This window comes from Protopterus annectens, chromosome 10.part0 (genome assembly GCF_019279795.1).
Source record: "Protopterus annectens isolate FY-2018-M chromosome 10.part0, PAN1.0, whole genome shotgun sequence".
In the NCBI taxonomy this organism is placed as follows: domain Eukaryota; kingdom Metazoa; phylum Chordata; order Ceratodontiformes; family Protopteridae; genus Protopterus; species Protopterus annectens.
Window position 1 is genome coordinate 1,800,983,350 of NC_056744.1, and position 16,397 is coordinate 1,800,999,746.

At 42.6% G+C, this 16,397-nt stretch overlaps 1 long non-coding RNA gene across 1 annotated transcript; it reads left to right on the forward strand.

The window, feature by feature from the left end:
* Positions 1–9,626: 9,626 nt before the first annotated feature.
* Positions 9,627–12,518, forward strand: LOC122814040. The gene is made up of 2 exons (XR_006366767.1): positions 9,627–9,800; positions 9,902–12,518. It is a non-coding gene; the product is annotated as an uncharacterized LOC122814040 (long non-coding RNA).
* The last annotated feature ends 3,879 nt before the right edge of the window (positions 12,519–16,397 follow it).

The following is a 16,397-nucleotide window of genomic DNA, read 5'->3' on the forward strand; positions in this document are numbered from 1 at the left end:
TCACTTGAAAAAGAGTCGGCTGTAGTTCAGCAATTGGTTGTAACAGGGTTCAAAGTGTTATAATGTGAAACTGGGGGGGGAGAATATATATATATATATATATATATATATATATGTGTGTGTGTGTGTGTGTATATATATATATATATATATATATAATAGTACTTACAATTTATGTGGCTGAAAGCTAAAGTAAAAGGCATACCCTCCCCCCCGAAAGTCATAGGTGGTCAGATTATGCAATGAAACTTAGCAGCACATGGGTTTATTGTGAGTGTTACCTATGTTGTACATTTGAATTACATTAGCTCGCAAGAAACAAGTAATCACACAAAAAAAAAATGTAAATGTGCCGTTTTACTTAAATAGGAGGCATTTGCTTTTAGCCATGGGTTTGCTGGACTTGCACATCAGTAAATTGTTTTCATTGACCAGCAGGGTTTTAGGGTTGTATCTGTTGTGTGATTACAGGTTGATGGGCTGCCAGTAAGATACAAATGATTTTTGAACAACATTTTGGTGTATTGTGGAAACTAGGAATGTCATAGAGCAGCTAACACAGTGCTTAGAATTATATGCATTACACAAGTGCTACGTCAGGTATATAGTTAAACAAATACTCTGCTAATGTATAAAGTAGACATGTTGGGCTGATTTATTGTGTAGCTGTCAGGAATAAAGCTTTTACAACTGACACTTTGGTTATTGTCTTGATGGCTTCAGCTAGTAATGTAAGCAGATGTTGGCAGCAGGTCTACTTCTTATTCACAGTTTGATAGTTCAGAGATTCCCTTGTTATCTTACCCTTTCAGATACTTGATGTGTGCTGAACTGGGAAGGGTTTTTTGGGTTTTCTGCTGGCCACATTTATGAGAGGAACCTTCATAGGACTGCACAGTCTGCCACTAACTTTAGGCCTGACTTTTGAACATGGTATGTTGCCATTCTTTTTCACTGTTAGCAGACCAGTGTCGTAGCTTCACCGGATGTATTGTAACATTTCATGAAATGCAGATGTGAAATATTTAGTCACATTGCAAGCCCTAGAAACGTGGCTAGGAGGGTATTAAATTACAAGGGTTGAGAATTTTTTCAGATTTTCCTGTATCCAGCCCCCCAAAAATCAGTATTTTTTGATTGATCCCATTAATAATTTGCAATTTTGTGTTAGAGTGAGCAGCTGCAGTGTAGTTAGATTGCCTGAGAGAAGAATAGAATAGCCTTGAGTATCACAGTTACGTTCAAGAAAAGCAAGACGTAATTTACTATCAATTTAAGTTACATTTCTGACTGTTGCATAGCAGGTTGTGAAAATGTGATGTAAGAGCTGAGGAGCTGCCCAGATCACCTTTGAAGAAAGGCAGTGCCAATAGGACAGTGTGAACGGTTCTCTGTGACAACATGCCGTACAGATTTTATGATGTCATTCTAATTAACATGTCAAACTGTGTGCCACAGGCAGTAGACCTTCCACAGACAGTTTTGGCATGATGCTGCATTGCTCTTATTTCCCTAGGTATTCATTGCCACACTTTCAGTTTGGACACATTTGAATGCCTCACAGAGTTAACTGTTAATTTGCTAGTTTTTGTATATTTTTTACACTTTATACTCTCCATTGCCTTTCTGTTGTTGTGAACTCATATAACAGCAGTTGTCTCTCTCTCTCTCGTTGCTCTGAGCTGATTTTTTTTCAGCTTTTTATGCTAGTCAGCTTTTAAGCCTTTTGCTTGTCCCCATCATTGGCCCAGGAGAATTCAGCCCTTGTTCTGTGTGTGCCTGAGGGTGGTGGATCTCACACAAAACCTCTGCTTAGTTTCTGGAACCTTTTAGAAAAGGTTTTCCTCACTGGCAGTGATATTCTTCGACACAGAATACCCTTCAGTGTAAAAAGATGATTTTGTAGGAAACTGTCATTTGTGGAACCTTTACATCAGCATCTATAACCTCATCTGGAACCAAGAGAGGGCTTCACCCCTTCATCACTCCCATCCAGTCATTGCCTCCCTCTGTGGCATAGTAGTAGAACAGCTGTCTCTGGAAACGGGAAAATACATAAGAGGCTGGAAACTGTCTGCTTGCACCCAGTAATGCAAACAGCAGGAGTCCTTGGTATTTCTGTCAGAATTCACCTAGTCTCCCTCTGTCACTGGTTTACTCACCTGCATTAGTATTATCACCAGTCACAGTTAATTTCCAGGCATTGAGACCCCTTTCACCCACATTGATAACATATTTAACCTCTTTCTCAGGCCAGTAGAGCTAGTATTGCTTCAGACATGGAAGTCGGAGTCTATTTCTTAGATATAGTTGTATGCACTGATTGTATATCCTGTGTCTTACCTAGTTGGCCTGATTCCAGTGCCTGGCATGGTAGTGCTGACAGATGTGTTCTCCATGTCCTACCTACTTGGCCTAATTCCAGTGCCATGTGTGATAGCAGTGCTGACAGCTGTGTTCTCCATATTTGCCCAAGGGACTGCCATAGCCTTGCAGCTTCCTTCTCACACATGCAGATTTTGACATCTCTGCTTCAGGTCACCTCAGAGAGACTGGTAGATGGGATATCTTTGCAACTAGTGCTACTGTAGCCCTCAACGTTTGCACAGCAAATACTGCCAATGGCAATATGTCATTAGGCCCAGAATTTCATGCTGACTGGACAACCTGTATCAAGGCACAGTGTCCTTGAAACCCCTGTAATCTACTCTGTGTCACACAACTGGTATGTGTCGTGCTTAGTTGTTGGATTTGTGACCCTTACCTAAATGGCCTGACAAGGCTGAAGTCAAGACTAAGTATTTACAGTCTCCTGAGGAGCTACCCACTAACAATGTTTTTGGTTTTGTTTTTGCATTGAAGTTAATTCATTTCCCCAGTGTCACACCCAGATAGTCCCAGGTTTAGAGAATTTCTACAGCTCATGCAAGAAAAAGTTGGCCCAGTGACACCACCATGTCACCTCAGAGCAGTTCACAAGAGGAATATTAATATATTTCCTAGGCCTCTTGGGCTGACCTACGCCTGATAAATATTCTTAAGGACACCACTTTTAATGACATGGGATAAGCCTGACCTCCGTGACCTTGGTGCCTCAAAATGCCAATGGGATTTTTTTTTTTTGTCTCTGAAGATTGGTTGAAAATCCCCAAGCCATACCCCATTGTCGGCACAGCAGCCCTCCTGAACTCGGAAATGTTTTTCATACAAGTTTAAAAACCTGTCATTGTTTGCTAATATCTGTGGGAAGATGGAGCATTTTTACATGAAAAGGGGGAAGCACGGCACAGAACTGAGTTCATGTTGGGGAGCGATGTTGCATTCTGTACACTGCTTTTGGCACAGGCTTTTGTTCCTGCCTTACTTTACTGGCTGTTTAGATGGGTATCAGTTCTGTATAACCTCTCCAAAAAAATTTGAAAAAAGGGTGGAGGCAGTTTTCTGTTGCACTTTTTGTCTCCATATTAGCAATTCATTAGAAAAGCTAGACAACTGCCTCTGGCAAGTTGCGGTGTACTGCATTTTGCTTTTTTGTTTCTCTTAAATATACCTGCCTTATTCTCGTAATGCAAGTTAAAAGTATCATTAACTAAAAATTGTGTACAGTTGATAGAAAATACAAATACAGAGGATAATTTCCCCCTAATATTCAGAATATATCACTTTTTTGCCATGTAAAAATGCAGCCAGTAGATGCATATAAGCTGTGCGTTAAGTTAACAATAAGATGTGAAATTAATGTACAGCACTCAAGAGCATGGTCATACATGACTTGAGGATAATAGAGCACATGATGGCCAAGGTTGACCCATGAGCAAAGTGTATGATGGATATGCCTGACCCAAGAACAGGGAGCGTCACGGCCATGCCTGACCCAAGAGCAGGACACATGGCCATGTGTGACACATGCGTGACCCAGGAGCATGGGGCACGTGGTGGCCATGCGTGACCCAGGAGCATGGGGCACGTGGTGGCCATGCGCGACCCAGGAGCGTGGGGACACGTGGTGGCCATGCGCGACCCAGGAGCGTGGGGGTATGTGGTGGCCATGCGTGACCCAGGAGCGGGCGGGGTACGTGGTGGCCATGCACGACCCAGGAGCGGGCGGGGTACGTGGTGGCCATGCGCGACCCAGGAGCGGGCGGGGTACGTGGTGGCCATGTGCGACCCAGGAGCGGGCGGGGTAAGTGGTGGCCATGTGCGACCCAGGAGCGGGCGGGGTACGTGGTGACCATGTGCGACCCAGGAGTATACTAGTAGATGTGCCCCAACAGCAATGCACGTAATGACCATATATGACCTAAGCTCAGGACACCTGATTGTTGGACATTACGCAAATGTTCAGTGTATGACTGGCATGTGACATCCAGGTGCAGGGTTGGGTATTACTGCACATTTCTTAGGAGCTGAAATGTGACTGCAGTACTTGACCCAGAAATAAGATAGAAACAGGTGTATGGGACGCTGATCAAGGTCTATGATAGCTGTGCCCTCTGAACCAAATCTGGGTATTGCTACACATGAGAAAAGGTGGAGCTGTGGATGCTAAATTTGACTGCTTCCCGTGCAAGATGGAAAACTGCTTTACTTGTGTCCACCCCCCCCAGGAGTTGGTGGTATGTGACCTGATGTGCAAGAGTTAAGACGTGGGAATTTGAGCTGTATGTAACGAGAGTAGGGCAGTAGATTACTATATGAGACAGAGGTGAGTCTCACACTTTTTGTATTTCCCCACACTACTGCAGTATACCGGTCTTAAGAGTGCTACATTTGCTGTCCCTCGACCCAGCTAGTAAATGTGAAAGCAGCACATGACCCCTAGGAGCAGGATACATTACTGCCGTCAGTGTGCCAAGGATGAGGCAGGATACTTCAGCTTGGAAACAGGAGTTGTATTACATGGATGCTGCCTCCACTGTGTGCAGTTTCACAGCTCAGATGTTCTTTAGGGTAGTTAGGTGTACACATGAATGGAAGCACGTCCCTTTCTCCAAAGTAATGCTTCTTGAATACATCTGTCTTGATAGTGTACAAAGTGTCTTGATTTAGCAGCTGTATAAAACCATTATTGTAGGCAAAGAGGATTCTTAACAGAGGTTCTAGGTTACAATTAATGTGTATTCTGTGGTTAACGGCAATTCCATATTTTGAGAAAGTCTCCCATGAGATTGAGTGCTTTGTGGCCTATATCTTCCCAAAAGACCAAGTCATGTTTTTTTTTGTTTGTTTTTTTTAGGTCAGGGCATAAACTATTTTAAGAATGTGATGTTTTGTTCCACATTACAAGAAGGGATTATCTGGTAGCCACCATGCAGCAAACATTTGTTGAATAATGGACATAGCTAGACCAATACCATGAGCAGCATTGCAAATTTAGTTGCGTATCTTTTGCAATAACTGGACCATACCATAGTATTTGAGGTCACTGGTCCACTACTGGTTTGAATTAGCTCTGGGGATTGGGAGTTTTTGCTAGACAACTCCAATTTGTAATTGTTTTATCTTCTGCTCAAATAAGTAAATACATTAAATAAAAAGGCTAGTTCAGGAGGCACACCTTTTACACCATGGTCACTGTATTTAAATGCAGAAACATGTTTTCATATTGTGGCAGGCCCTTTGATGGCTCTTTTTGGGGTAAAAAAGTTAAAATGTAAACAGGAATTCTGATACATTAGTATACTTGAGAATATTGGGATGTAATGAAAAAATGTTTGTAGAGTTACATGGTGGGGCTTTACTGTAAAGATAATTTTCATATTTTTCAAATCAGCCAGTTGCACTTCTCTAAATTCCTGTTACAAGGTGAGACAGCTGCCATTTGAGGTGTATTACACAAGAGTACCAGTCTAAGAGGAGGGATCCTCTACTCAGTACTGTTACAGGTGTTATGTGCCCTTTCGAGTTGTGGAATAGGCACAAAAGAAAGGGAAGTTGATCTAAACAACGACATCACTTTTGTTTGGAAAGCAGCAACAGTCGTAAACCATAAGTAGGTAGTCACCTTTGTTCTGAAGAATTTGTCTGGAAATTATAGTTCAACAGTTGCGGTCATGGTGTAAAAATTAAAACTTTGGTAGTGGTAACATTGTAAGTGGACATTTCATTTTACACTGTCCTAAAAATGTGGACAGCACAGTACAATGAACTGTCACCGCTGCAGAATAGAGTAACATGTTAATTGTAATGGTGCAGTTTCTCATACAGATGAGGTCTTGTTAGAAGAAAAGTTTGGGGAGGCATACTTTGTGCTTAATAGTATAGAGTTAAACAATTATATTTGGATTTCCATGCTTGAAATGTGATTGGCAGGGTGCAGTAGTAGCTCTTCTGGTGTGAAGTGAACAATTTCTAGCATTTTATTCAAATCAAATAAGCAGACCTCAGATGTTACCTTCCTTCCATGTTCAATAAACAGAAGCCAAAGTGGCCTTAAGTAGTGATTAAGTATAGAAGGCCTGGACATTTTGTAGCTGAATGCCTTTATTGTAGGTTTTCTGGAAGCCTTTTCCTGTAATACAGTTTCTACCATGTAGGAACCTTCCAAAATAGAGAAGGCAGTAATGTATGTGCACCAGCTAGGGACCATTCAGGTAGAAAGAAGGCAGTTTTGTATACTTAACCAACCTTGAACCATGCACAGAGCTGGAAGGCAGGAACATGCATCTACCAGAGAGGAAGGCAGGAGCATGTGTGCACCAGACAATGTGAAGGAAAGCAGGGGCATGAACCTACCAGTCCGGAACTCTGCACAGAGAAACAAGGCAGGAGCATGCATCTGTCAGGGAGGGACCATTCACATAAAGGAAGGCTGTGTCATATGTGTACCAGCAAGGGACCATTCAGGGGGAAGGAAGGCAGTGTCATATACCCACCAGCCCACATGCTTTCACAAAGAAGAAAAGCAAGGGACCCCATATCTGTCAGAAAGGGAGCAGTCACAAAGAGGAAGGCAGGGGTATATTTTTTAGCAGCCAGGGACCATTCATAGAAAGATAGTAATGGCATCTGTCTACCAGCCTGAAACCTTATACATGGACCAACCAGGGGCTATTCACAGAGAAGGAAGTAGTGGTATACATGCCTCAGCCATTGACCTGTCGCAGAAACAGAAGGCAGTGTCAAATAGTTAGCTTCTAGGGAACCATTCACATAGAAGTGCAGCACTGGCACATGTGTCCTAGCCAAGAAACCTTCACACAGAAGGAATGCAGTAGCTTATCTGTAACAACCAAGTGGGCTGTGCCTGCCAGTTCTGGATAGTTTGTACAGTATCAGAGGGGTGGTGTGGAACCAGTGATGGTATGCCTGGTAGCTAGGGACCATTGATAGGAAGGATAGTTGTGTATACATACCGGTCATGGACCATTGACAGAAAGGGAGAAGAGCTTTGCCAGATCAGCAAGATAGGGACCAAAACAGTTAGCACTCCAACCTGTACAAAATGTTATTTGTCTGTAGGCTGTACCAGAAATCTCAGGAAAAGAGCTTTGCCAGATCAGCAAGATAGGGACCAAAACAGTTACCACTCCATCAACCTGTATAAAATGTTATTTTCCTATAAGGTGTACCAGAAATGTCAGTCTTGATGTGCTGCTTTATCGTATTGCTTTGCTGTCTTAGCCAGGTAAGTACTTTGGGTTCAGTGCGCTGGGAATTCACCTGTCATCCTTTCAACCATTACTCAGAGGCTTGAGAAGTGCATTCAGTAGCCTTTTCTGTGGTTGTGCATCAATTAGGCCTTGTGTCTTCTGTAGCTGTTATGCAAATACAGCAGTTATTTGCATTATAAATCTATTTAGTCCTTACGGAAACCCTAATGGGGGTTATTTCTGCCTCATTACTTTGGATGAGTACTGCTGTTTAGTTTTAGATTCTTCACAGATGACGTAACAATTTTAGTAATCACTTCTTAATGTGTGTTAACACATCACTTATAGCTATAGCACCTTTGATCCATTTGTTTCTCTAGGGAATGGTTAATAGTTTTAGCAGGTGTACTTTTAAACATTTTTACCTTTTGTGGATTCATCTGTATTTTTGAACACTCACCCCTTAATTTATCAGCTTACATGGTGGTTGTATAAGGTCTGTGTTACCAAACCATCTGTCAAATGTTTTTGTGGTGTATCTTTGCTAGCATAACAAGGAAGTGGATATAAAGCACAGGGTAAGATCTTTAAGTTGTGGTAGTCCTCATCTCCATTTTCTTTATTACTGAAGTATAAATCCGCACTTTTCCAGTTGTGCTGTTTTCTGTGTTTTTTAATGTTGCTTTGACTGGTGTGGTTGCATGTAGTAATGTTGTGCATACTATGTTTTCAGATTTGCAACTTTTTGTATGCACTGCTACACTGAGGCAATGCTTTTGTGCTTGAAGTGCTCATTTCTTAGGATTCTTTGGCCTGTTCCACTGAGTTCTGTCCTGATGTGATCACTTTGGCTTGTTCCACTGCATAACTGGGGTGGGGCCAAAAGATGTGTGTTGGTACCCATATTTACTGTTAGCACTATAGTCATTAAACACCCCTTTGTATTTTATAGATAATTGCTTCGTCCTGTTAACCTTTACAGAATCACTTGTAAATGTGCTGCATTTGAACAAAAAGCTGCATGGATTTCTCCATACTAACTGCTGCTGTCGATGGATGGTGCTTTTGCCAACAAAAGTTGTTATTGTATATCACGTTGTATTTGTTTACTAACAGGAGTTGGACATAATGTTTGTAAGTCCAAGAACTTGGAAGTTTTTGGTGAGCAAAATGTACAGTTTGGTCATATCTAGGGGAAAAAAGCTGTGTGCAATCCACTCATTAGTCAGAGTGGTCTAATTACATCGCTTGGCACTTGCCATTCATTGTTTATTCATGAATATATTTGACATATATATGAATATATCTGAATGTTCAGTTCCAAATCTGGTTATTTCATGCAGGTCGAAGGGAAGAGTTTAGAGGTACTGTAGCTTGCTCACCCTTCTATGGGGGTGGGGTAATGAGTAGCTGCTGTGTAACATCACCACCCTCAAAAACATGACATGGGGAACACTGTACCAATAGTAGTGGATGAGTGGCAGAAGTATTCTTATCCACATGCGTTCAAGTTGTAAATGCCCACCACCTTTGGAGTTAATTGGTAGTTATGTAGTGTTTGGGACCCAGTCATACAGCTGTGATTCCTTGGATGGAAGAGCGAATGAGCAGCTGTAGGCTAGGGGCTTGCATTTTGGGGGGTGTGTGAAGAAAAGATACTGCATTACTTATCTGCCATGTAGGAAGACTACCTTCCACTGCCTTCTGACAGAGGGCAGATAAGTTGCTTAAATAAAGACTGGGGGCAGTTGTGTACATTGCGCAGGGACATAACTAGGCTGTTAATGGCAGTGGTGGTTCAGACTGGATAGCATGGTTCAGTTTTTGAAAACTGTGACATTTGTCTTTGGTAAGGGGAAGAAAGTATATTCATTTGCAGGGAAAAGTGTTGAGTGCTTAGAGCCCAGTTTGCCTGTTTGAGCGTAGAGGTGTTCATCAGCGGGATTGGTGCTGCACAGTAACTCATCATTACACAATTAGCAGATAGTACAGTGGATGTGAGAACTAACAGGAGTAGTGTGAGATCCGGGATTGGTGCTGCACAGTAACTCATCGTACACAGGAATTAGCAGACTGTGTCGAGCAGTGAAAGGCTAACAGAGAGGAGGTAGGGTAGATATACATCAGAGGGATTGGTGCTGCACAGTAACTCATCGTACACAGGAATTAGCAGACTGTGTCGAGCAGTGAAAGGCTAACAGAGAGGAGGTAGGGTAGATATACATCAGAGGGATTGGTGCTGCACAGTAACTCATCGTACACAGGAATTAGCAGACTGTGTCGAGCAGTGAAAGGCTAACAGAGAGGAGGTAGGGTAGATATAGGAGGAATTGTCCCTTTCCAGCTAAGAGAGTCCGTCTCAGGTATGATTATCAAAATTTACTCCCCATCCACCCACCATCAAACACACATTCCAGGAAAAAGGTTAGCTCTATTCAGGGAACACAGACCTTTGGGTTAGGAGAGAATATCGTATAAAGATGCAAGTTTAAGTTATAAGGGCCTTCCCAATTTTTGGATGTCTGTTTTCTCTCCAGACCAAGTCTCTTTTGCTGCCCCTGTTCTGTGCCATGTTTTTTTCATCTGCTGCCATAGAAAGAGTATGCCCCCTTCCCCAAAGCAACATGATTCTATTTAAGACTTTGCAGGAAGATAGGACTTGGAGACCTAGTTTAGACTGTTCAAAGCTTTACATATTTATCAAAGGTTCAAAATGTTAACTTTGCAAGCTCTGCACCCCTTGGAATTACCATAAGCTTGTTGACTACCATTGCTGTGAAGAACAGCTACCTTCACATCCCCGTTTGCATTGAATGTAGGAGATTCCTCATATTCCTGGCTGGAGCTTGTCATTCTCATTTTGCCTCAATTATCTTTAGTCTCTGCATTGCTCCTGGGTTATTCACCAAGTGCTTACTGTAGCTTTCGCCTATCTCAGGCTTAGGGTCATTCTCGTTTACCATTATCTGGACAGTTACACAATTTGAGTTGTTGCTCAGGGGGAAGTAGTGGTGTCCTGTAGGATACTTTGTCCTCCATCTCCAACCCATATGTCAATCCATTTGAAAAAGGTGTTGTGCATTATCCCTGCTGCCGAAATGTTCAGAAGGGGGCAGACCAAATTCTTTCCAGTCTAAGGATGTCCTTTGCACTCCTACGGATGCAAAATCCTGATAAACAGGTGCTTTAGAGTTTATTTGGGGAACCCTTAGTAGTAACCCTGGAGGCTTAGGGGAAACAATTCCCAGGGCAGGGACAAGCTCATTTAAAAAAAATATGTTGGCCATAATGCATCCACTAGATTATTACAGATGCCACCACTGTCATGTGGTGCATAAACAAGGGGTGTGCATTCCTGTTGGCTGTGTAGGTTATAGTAGTGATGCCACAGAGTACAGTCTTTCAAAAGTGCCTTTTCTTGTAGTACTTACTCCATGAAAGCATAATGCCTTGGTTACACCAGTTAACCAAATCTTTTCCAACCTACAACTCTTTTAAATTAGAGACGGGGCACAAGATATCCAAACAAACATTGTCTAAATGGATGGCAAGTTGTACTGTATTGTATTGTGTATTTTTTTTTTTTTTTTTTTTTTTTGCAACTGGTATGTAAAAACATTCCAAGGGTAGGTCAGATCTCATTCCAGTAGGGCAACAACCACAACACTTGTCTTCTTCAGGAATGTCTCAGCACAAGCGTATCAGTGAAGCTGCCTTATGGGCATCTAGTCACACTTTCTCCAGGTGTTAAAAGCTAGAGTCTTATTCAGGAGCTAAGCAGGATTTGCCACTGCTGATTTGCAGGACATACTGGCTCCCTATTCAAAACCTGCAGTCAGGGCTTGTAATGCTTTTGTACATCTCTCATCTGTGATGGATTGTAGTGCAGCAGCAGTCTCTTATGATGAATGTGATACAGCTGTGAGAGTAACTCACCACAACAGTAGATACTCAAGTATGGGAATCACTGCTGCAGTATGAGACCCCCTTTGACTTTCTGACACCCTGAATGTCTGAAGTTGGCAGCTCTACTTTCTGTTTCTTCCTGCTGTCTGTCTGCATTTCTTTCATAGTCTTGGTAAGGGGAGGTACTTGATGCATGCCTATCTTAGAACTTCCCTACAGGCCCAGAATGACAAATACACTGTTGGTGACATCTGTCTTTCCCTTTATTCAGACACGTGCACACACACAACGAACCAAAGATGATGCACAGGCTGCTTTTTATAGCCAGAGTCCTGCTGAAGACTAACCCCCCTCCCCTGCCCCCTCCCAAAAAAAACCTGAAACTTTACAAGGCTGGATGAAAGGCAACATCTGCATGTAGCTAATTCTCATCTGCACTGAATTGTACTGCAGCTGCGATCCTTGTATTTAAACATTTGCTGTTATGGTGAGCTGACCACACAATGGTGCTTTCCTTGATTGACAAGAATGATGCTTCCTACCATTTGGGGGGGGGTTGAAGTTCTGCATACAGTCAGAGTGCCCTTGTTAAAGGAGACCAGTGATGATGCTTGTAGTAGGGCAGTGTGATGTTGTGGGAAGAAGGTGGTTTTATTCCACTTTGTAATTGGTATGATGGTAATTGATTAGGACTCTAGTGAGAAGAGAAGTCACTAGAATTAAAAATGGAAAAAAAAGGACCGTTTCATTATTGGTAAAAGAATCATGTGTCCATGAGGCATTAAATTATTTGAAGTATAGCAGTGCTTTAAAGAGACAGATAAGCATAGTGGTGTTTTGTTAGTCATTAAGTTATTTTTAATAGTGTAAAGAATGTAAAGTTATTAAGCATTTTATCTTGTTTTGAAATTTTAGATTTTTTAAAAGATTGTTTCCATGGTCCATGTACATTAAAGCGTGCTATGTACTGTATTGTCACCTCCTTTACGTGTGGTGTATAATAAAGACAATAACAATGCAGTGCATTGTCACGAGTGGTTCTTTGTAACAAGGTCTGTTGCCATTTACACAACACAAGCTGTGAATTTGTCTTTTTCCATTTCAGTTTGCGTTTGATCCTGGTGACTCATCTGCCCTTCCTAATTGACATTTGGTTTATTTGCAGCATGTTTGTGTCAGTCGCCCTTCCACATTTATTTTAACATGTATTGTATATTATCCAGTTTTTATTTTCCAGACTTTTAATGTAAGAGTAAGTCTTTAAAGCATTTTTGGCTGTAGTACATCAATTTGTAGCATTAGAATATTTCAGTAATGTATTTTTTTCTGTGTATGCCCTTCTACGAGCTGTTATTTTAATCAGCTTCCTCCCGTTTCCCCCACTGTGCAGGATACAGCATCATCTGTAATCATTATAAAAGAGCCCAGAATTTTAATACTTCCTGTCTGATAACCGGAGGGCTGTCCATATTGGTTGGGGACTAGTGCTGCAGGCATCCTGGCCTGCCATGAAACCTCCATTTTTTATAATGCACTGCAGTACCCTGTCTTCCTAGATCATCTTTGCAATGCTTTGGTAAAGGTGGAGGAAAAACAGCCTCAGTGTGCTTTGGATCAGTGTAATTTTAAAAAAAATTAGTTTGAGAGTAAAATCTTTTATTTCTAACAGCTTTGAATTTTTCTTGTCATTTTTGACTTTTCTTAGATACTCCCCTTTCTGTTCCGAAAATGTCTAATGTACTTGTGACTAATGTATTCCTCATGCTGACAGGCACACCCAGTGCCTATATTACTCAGGTAAGGCCCACATTTCTAAGATGTTCCTTTGTGAAGAATGTAACTGGGCAACTCTTAAAGGAGAGAATTCCTCGTCAGCATCTTGCTGAAATTGTTTGCCCATCCTGAGTATGGCAACCCCCCTCTCCTTCTTTCTCCTCTCATATTAAACTTATGAGAAGCGCTTTTAATGTCCTATATCAGTGTTGCAATATTCTTCACCTTGGAGATCTCCTGCCAAGAATAGTGCAATGTCCAGCCAATATATAAAAGCCTTTAAATCTTGTATGTACCGTACATCAAGTGTGCGCTCCCTATTCAGGACATAGGGTGCAAAGGTGATGTACAAACGCAGTTACCCAGAACTTTGCTACCAGTCTGAATGCCATCATCGCTCATCAGTCTAAAACAGCACTGTTCAAGGCCAAGAATACAGCTTCTTTGGGACTTGACAATATCCCTGGCTGTGTGCTACTGTTCTACATAAACTACAGAGTGAACTGGCACCTCACCTATGTGCCCTGTTCAATCACAGCCTCGCCTCAGGTTTTGTCCCTACCAAATGGCGCACTGCTACAGTCATCCCTCTCCAGAAAGGAGGAACGACTACAGACTCTGGGAACTATCGCCCCACTAGTCTGATGAGTCTGGTATGCAGAGCTATGGAACGCATAATTATTGACCTAATAAACAAGGATTTAGGGAGTCTTCTAACTCTGGATCCCACACAGTTTGGTTTTGTGGTAGATCATGCCTGCTCAACCTGGTCGACTTCGAGTCGGTCACCAGAGCTGAGGATGAAGGCAAGGTTGTTCATACAACCTACCTTGATCTGGCCAAGGCCTTTGATACCATTCCCCAGTCAGGAATCATAGAAAAACTGACTAAGCTGAGGTTGGGAGGGTAGCTTAATGGCTAAGGTGTTTGCCTTACTAACACAAGGTGCAGGGTTTGAGTCTCACAAGGGATAATTGGCTAGGCTTAAAATGGCTCGCAAGGGCAGTTAGCTTAGTACTAAAAACTATGAAATAAACTATCAACTCCCTGTATCACTAGGTGGGTTGCAAACTGGCTCACAGATAGAAACCACAGTGTGAAAGTAGCTGACTCCAAGTCAGACTGTTGACCAGTCACGAGTGGAGTCCTACAGAGTTCGGTCCTGGGTCCTCTCCTGTTTGGTATCTACTTCTCTGAAGTCCAGGCCAACATGAAGGGACTGGCTGACAAAGTTTGCAGACAATTGCAAGTTGGGTGCCATAATTAATTCCCCATGTGATGCTGACATCCTACAAAAAGGCCTCCCTGAGTCCAACAACTGGTGTCAGAACCATGGCCTTAAGCTCAATGCCAAAAACTGTCGTCATCCCCTTTGGGAAAAACCCGGTTCCCATGAATTACCACAGCGATGGTAGTCCTCTGAACACAGAAGGCATTGTAAGAGATCTGGGAACACAGGTTGACAGCAACCTCTCTTTTGACCACCACATTGCCACTGTGGTCAGAAAGTCCTTCTATGTGGCACATCTCATTACTAAGGGTTTTGCATCCAGGAAGATTGAGGTCATTGTCTCCCTCTACTCTTCCCTCATTAGGCCAATCATAGAGTACAATGCCCCATTTGGCATGTACCTCACTAGACACTTGTAACAACTGGAGAGGCCGCAAAAGTACCTCACAAAGAGGATCCTAGGCCTTAAACACTTGTCCTATATGGACAGACTCAAAAAAACTCCAACTATTCTCTCTCTCATATCCCCTACTTAGAGGCGATCTCTGCTTGACTTACAAAGCCATGTCTAACCCAGCTCTGTTAGAAATGCTACATGTAAAGAATCCCAATCCCTCCACACTACATGCTCCATAGCCCTCAACCTCATTACCACAATCAACAGAACAAGCTGGAGGGGCAGGTTCATAACGCAGAGACTGCCCATGGTATAGAATAGACTTCCCATACATGTCAAATGGAGCGCCTCACTGGCCCTCTTCAAGAGAGATCTTGATGAGTGAATGGGAAATAGAAAATTCACCCCGTGGATCATTCCAGTGACTCTACTTGACAGAGGCACTGGGAACTAAGATTGGGTGGCACGATGCCAGGGTAATCCTTTGGGCTAAGTTTGTGAAGGCTCCAGGGCCATTAGCCTAGTACACACCTATGCCTAGCCATCAGATAAGTGCCCAGTTGGGGTCTTTTTTCTTTTGGACTTGTTCTCTTTTGGTTACCTAGAGTTCATGTCATCCAAGAAGCTGGTTGACTTCCCTGGCCGTCTGTCTCAAGAACCAGAGGTTTAAACTGTTAGCCCAGGGTAGCATGACGGAATCTTCTAACCCCAAGGTACCGTCAAGTAAGAAGAAGCCCAAGAAATCTCAGCAGAATTCTTGGCTGTCCAGCCTCCACCAGACATTTTCTTTGGAAGTGAACAGTAGCTCTGTAGGCTGTTTGGTGTCTACATCTGATTCCGCTGTCGCAACCCCATAGGAAGCTAGCATGGATTCTTCCTTTCACACGCCCTCTGAGGCTTTGCAGGCAGCTGCACCAGATGTTGAGGAAAAGGGATTGATTAGCTTGGAGGGCCCTAGAGGGATTCTGCAGGTTCTGGTCAAGGAAGAGGTTCCGGGTACTCATATTGAATCTCGTCAAGGGTCGGAACCTCTGGTGTTTGTTAGGGCTGACATCCCTACTAAGAAAAAGCAGAAGACTAAGAATACTTCTGTACCCTAAGGATCCTCAAAGGGTGTGGCTCTGACTAGGGAACCTGATTCCTCAGATGAGGATTCAGAGTCTGATGATGGGTCCTTGTCTTACTCTTCCCAGATGCCTTTGCCTTTGGCTAGTGGTTCTGATGAAGAAAAGTCCTTTAGTCCTGAGTCTCCTTTTGAGGAATTTCTTTTGGAGACACTATTGCTATAATGATGGAATACTTTAAGTGAGATTCTTCCCAAGTGTCTGATATCCAGAAATGGTATTATGAGCTGCTTCAGATGGACACTCCTAAACCTTCTGCAGTATCTCCTGTGTTGGCTGTTTTTTTAAGACATGTTTATATCTGCTTCTAAGTCTTCTGATTCTCAGTCTCCTGTTCCAAAGAAACCTGACAGGATGTCCTTCAAGGATGCATC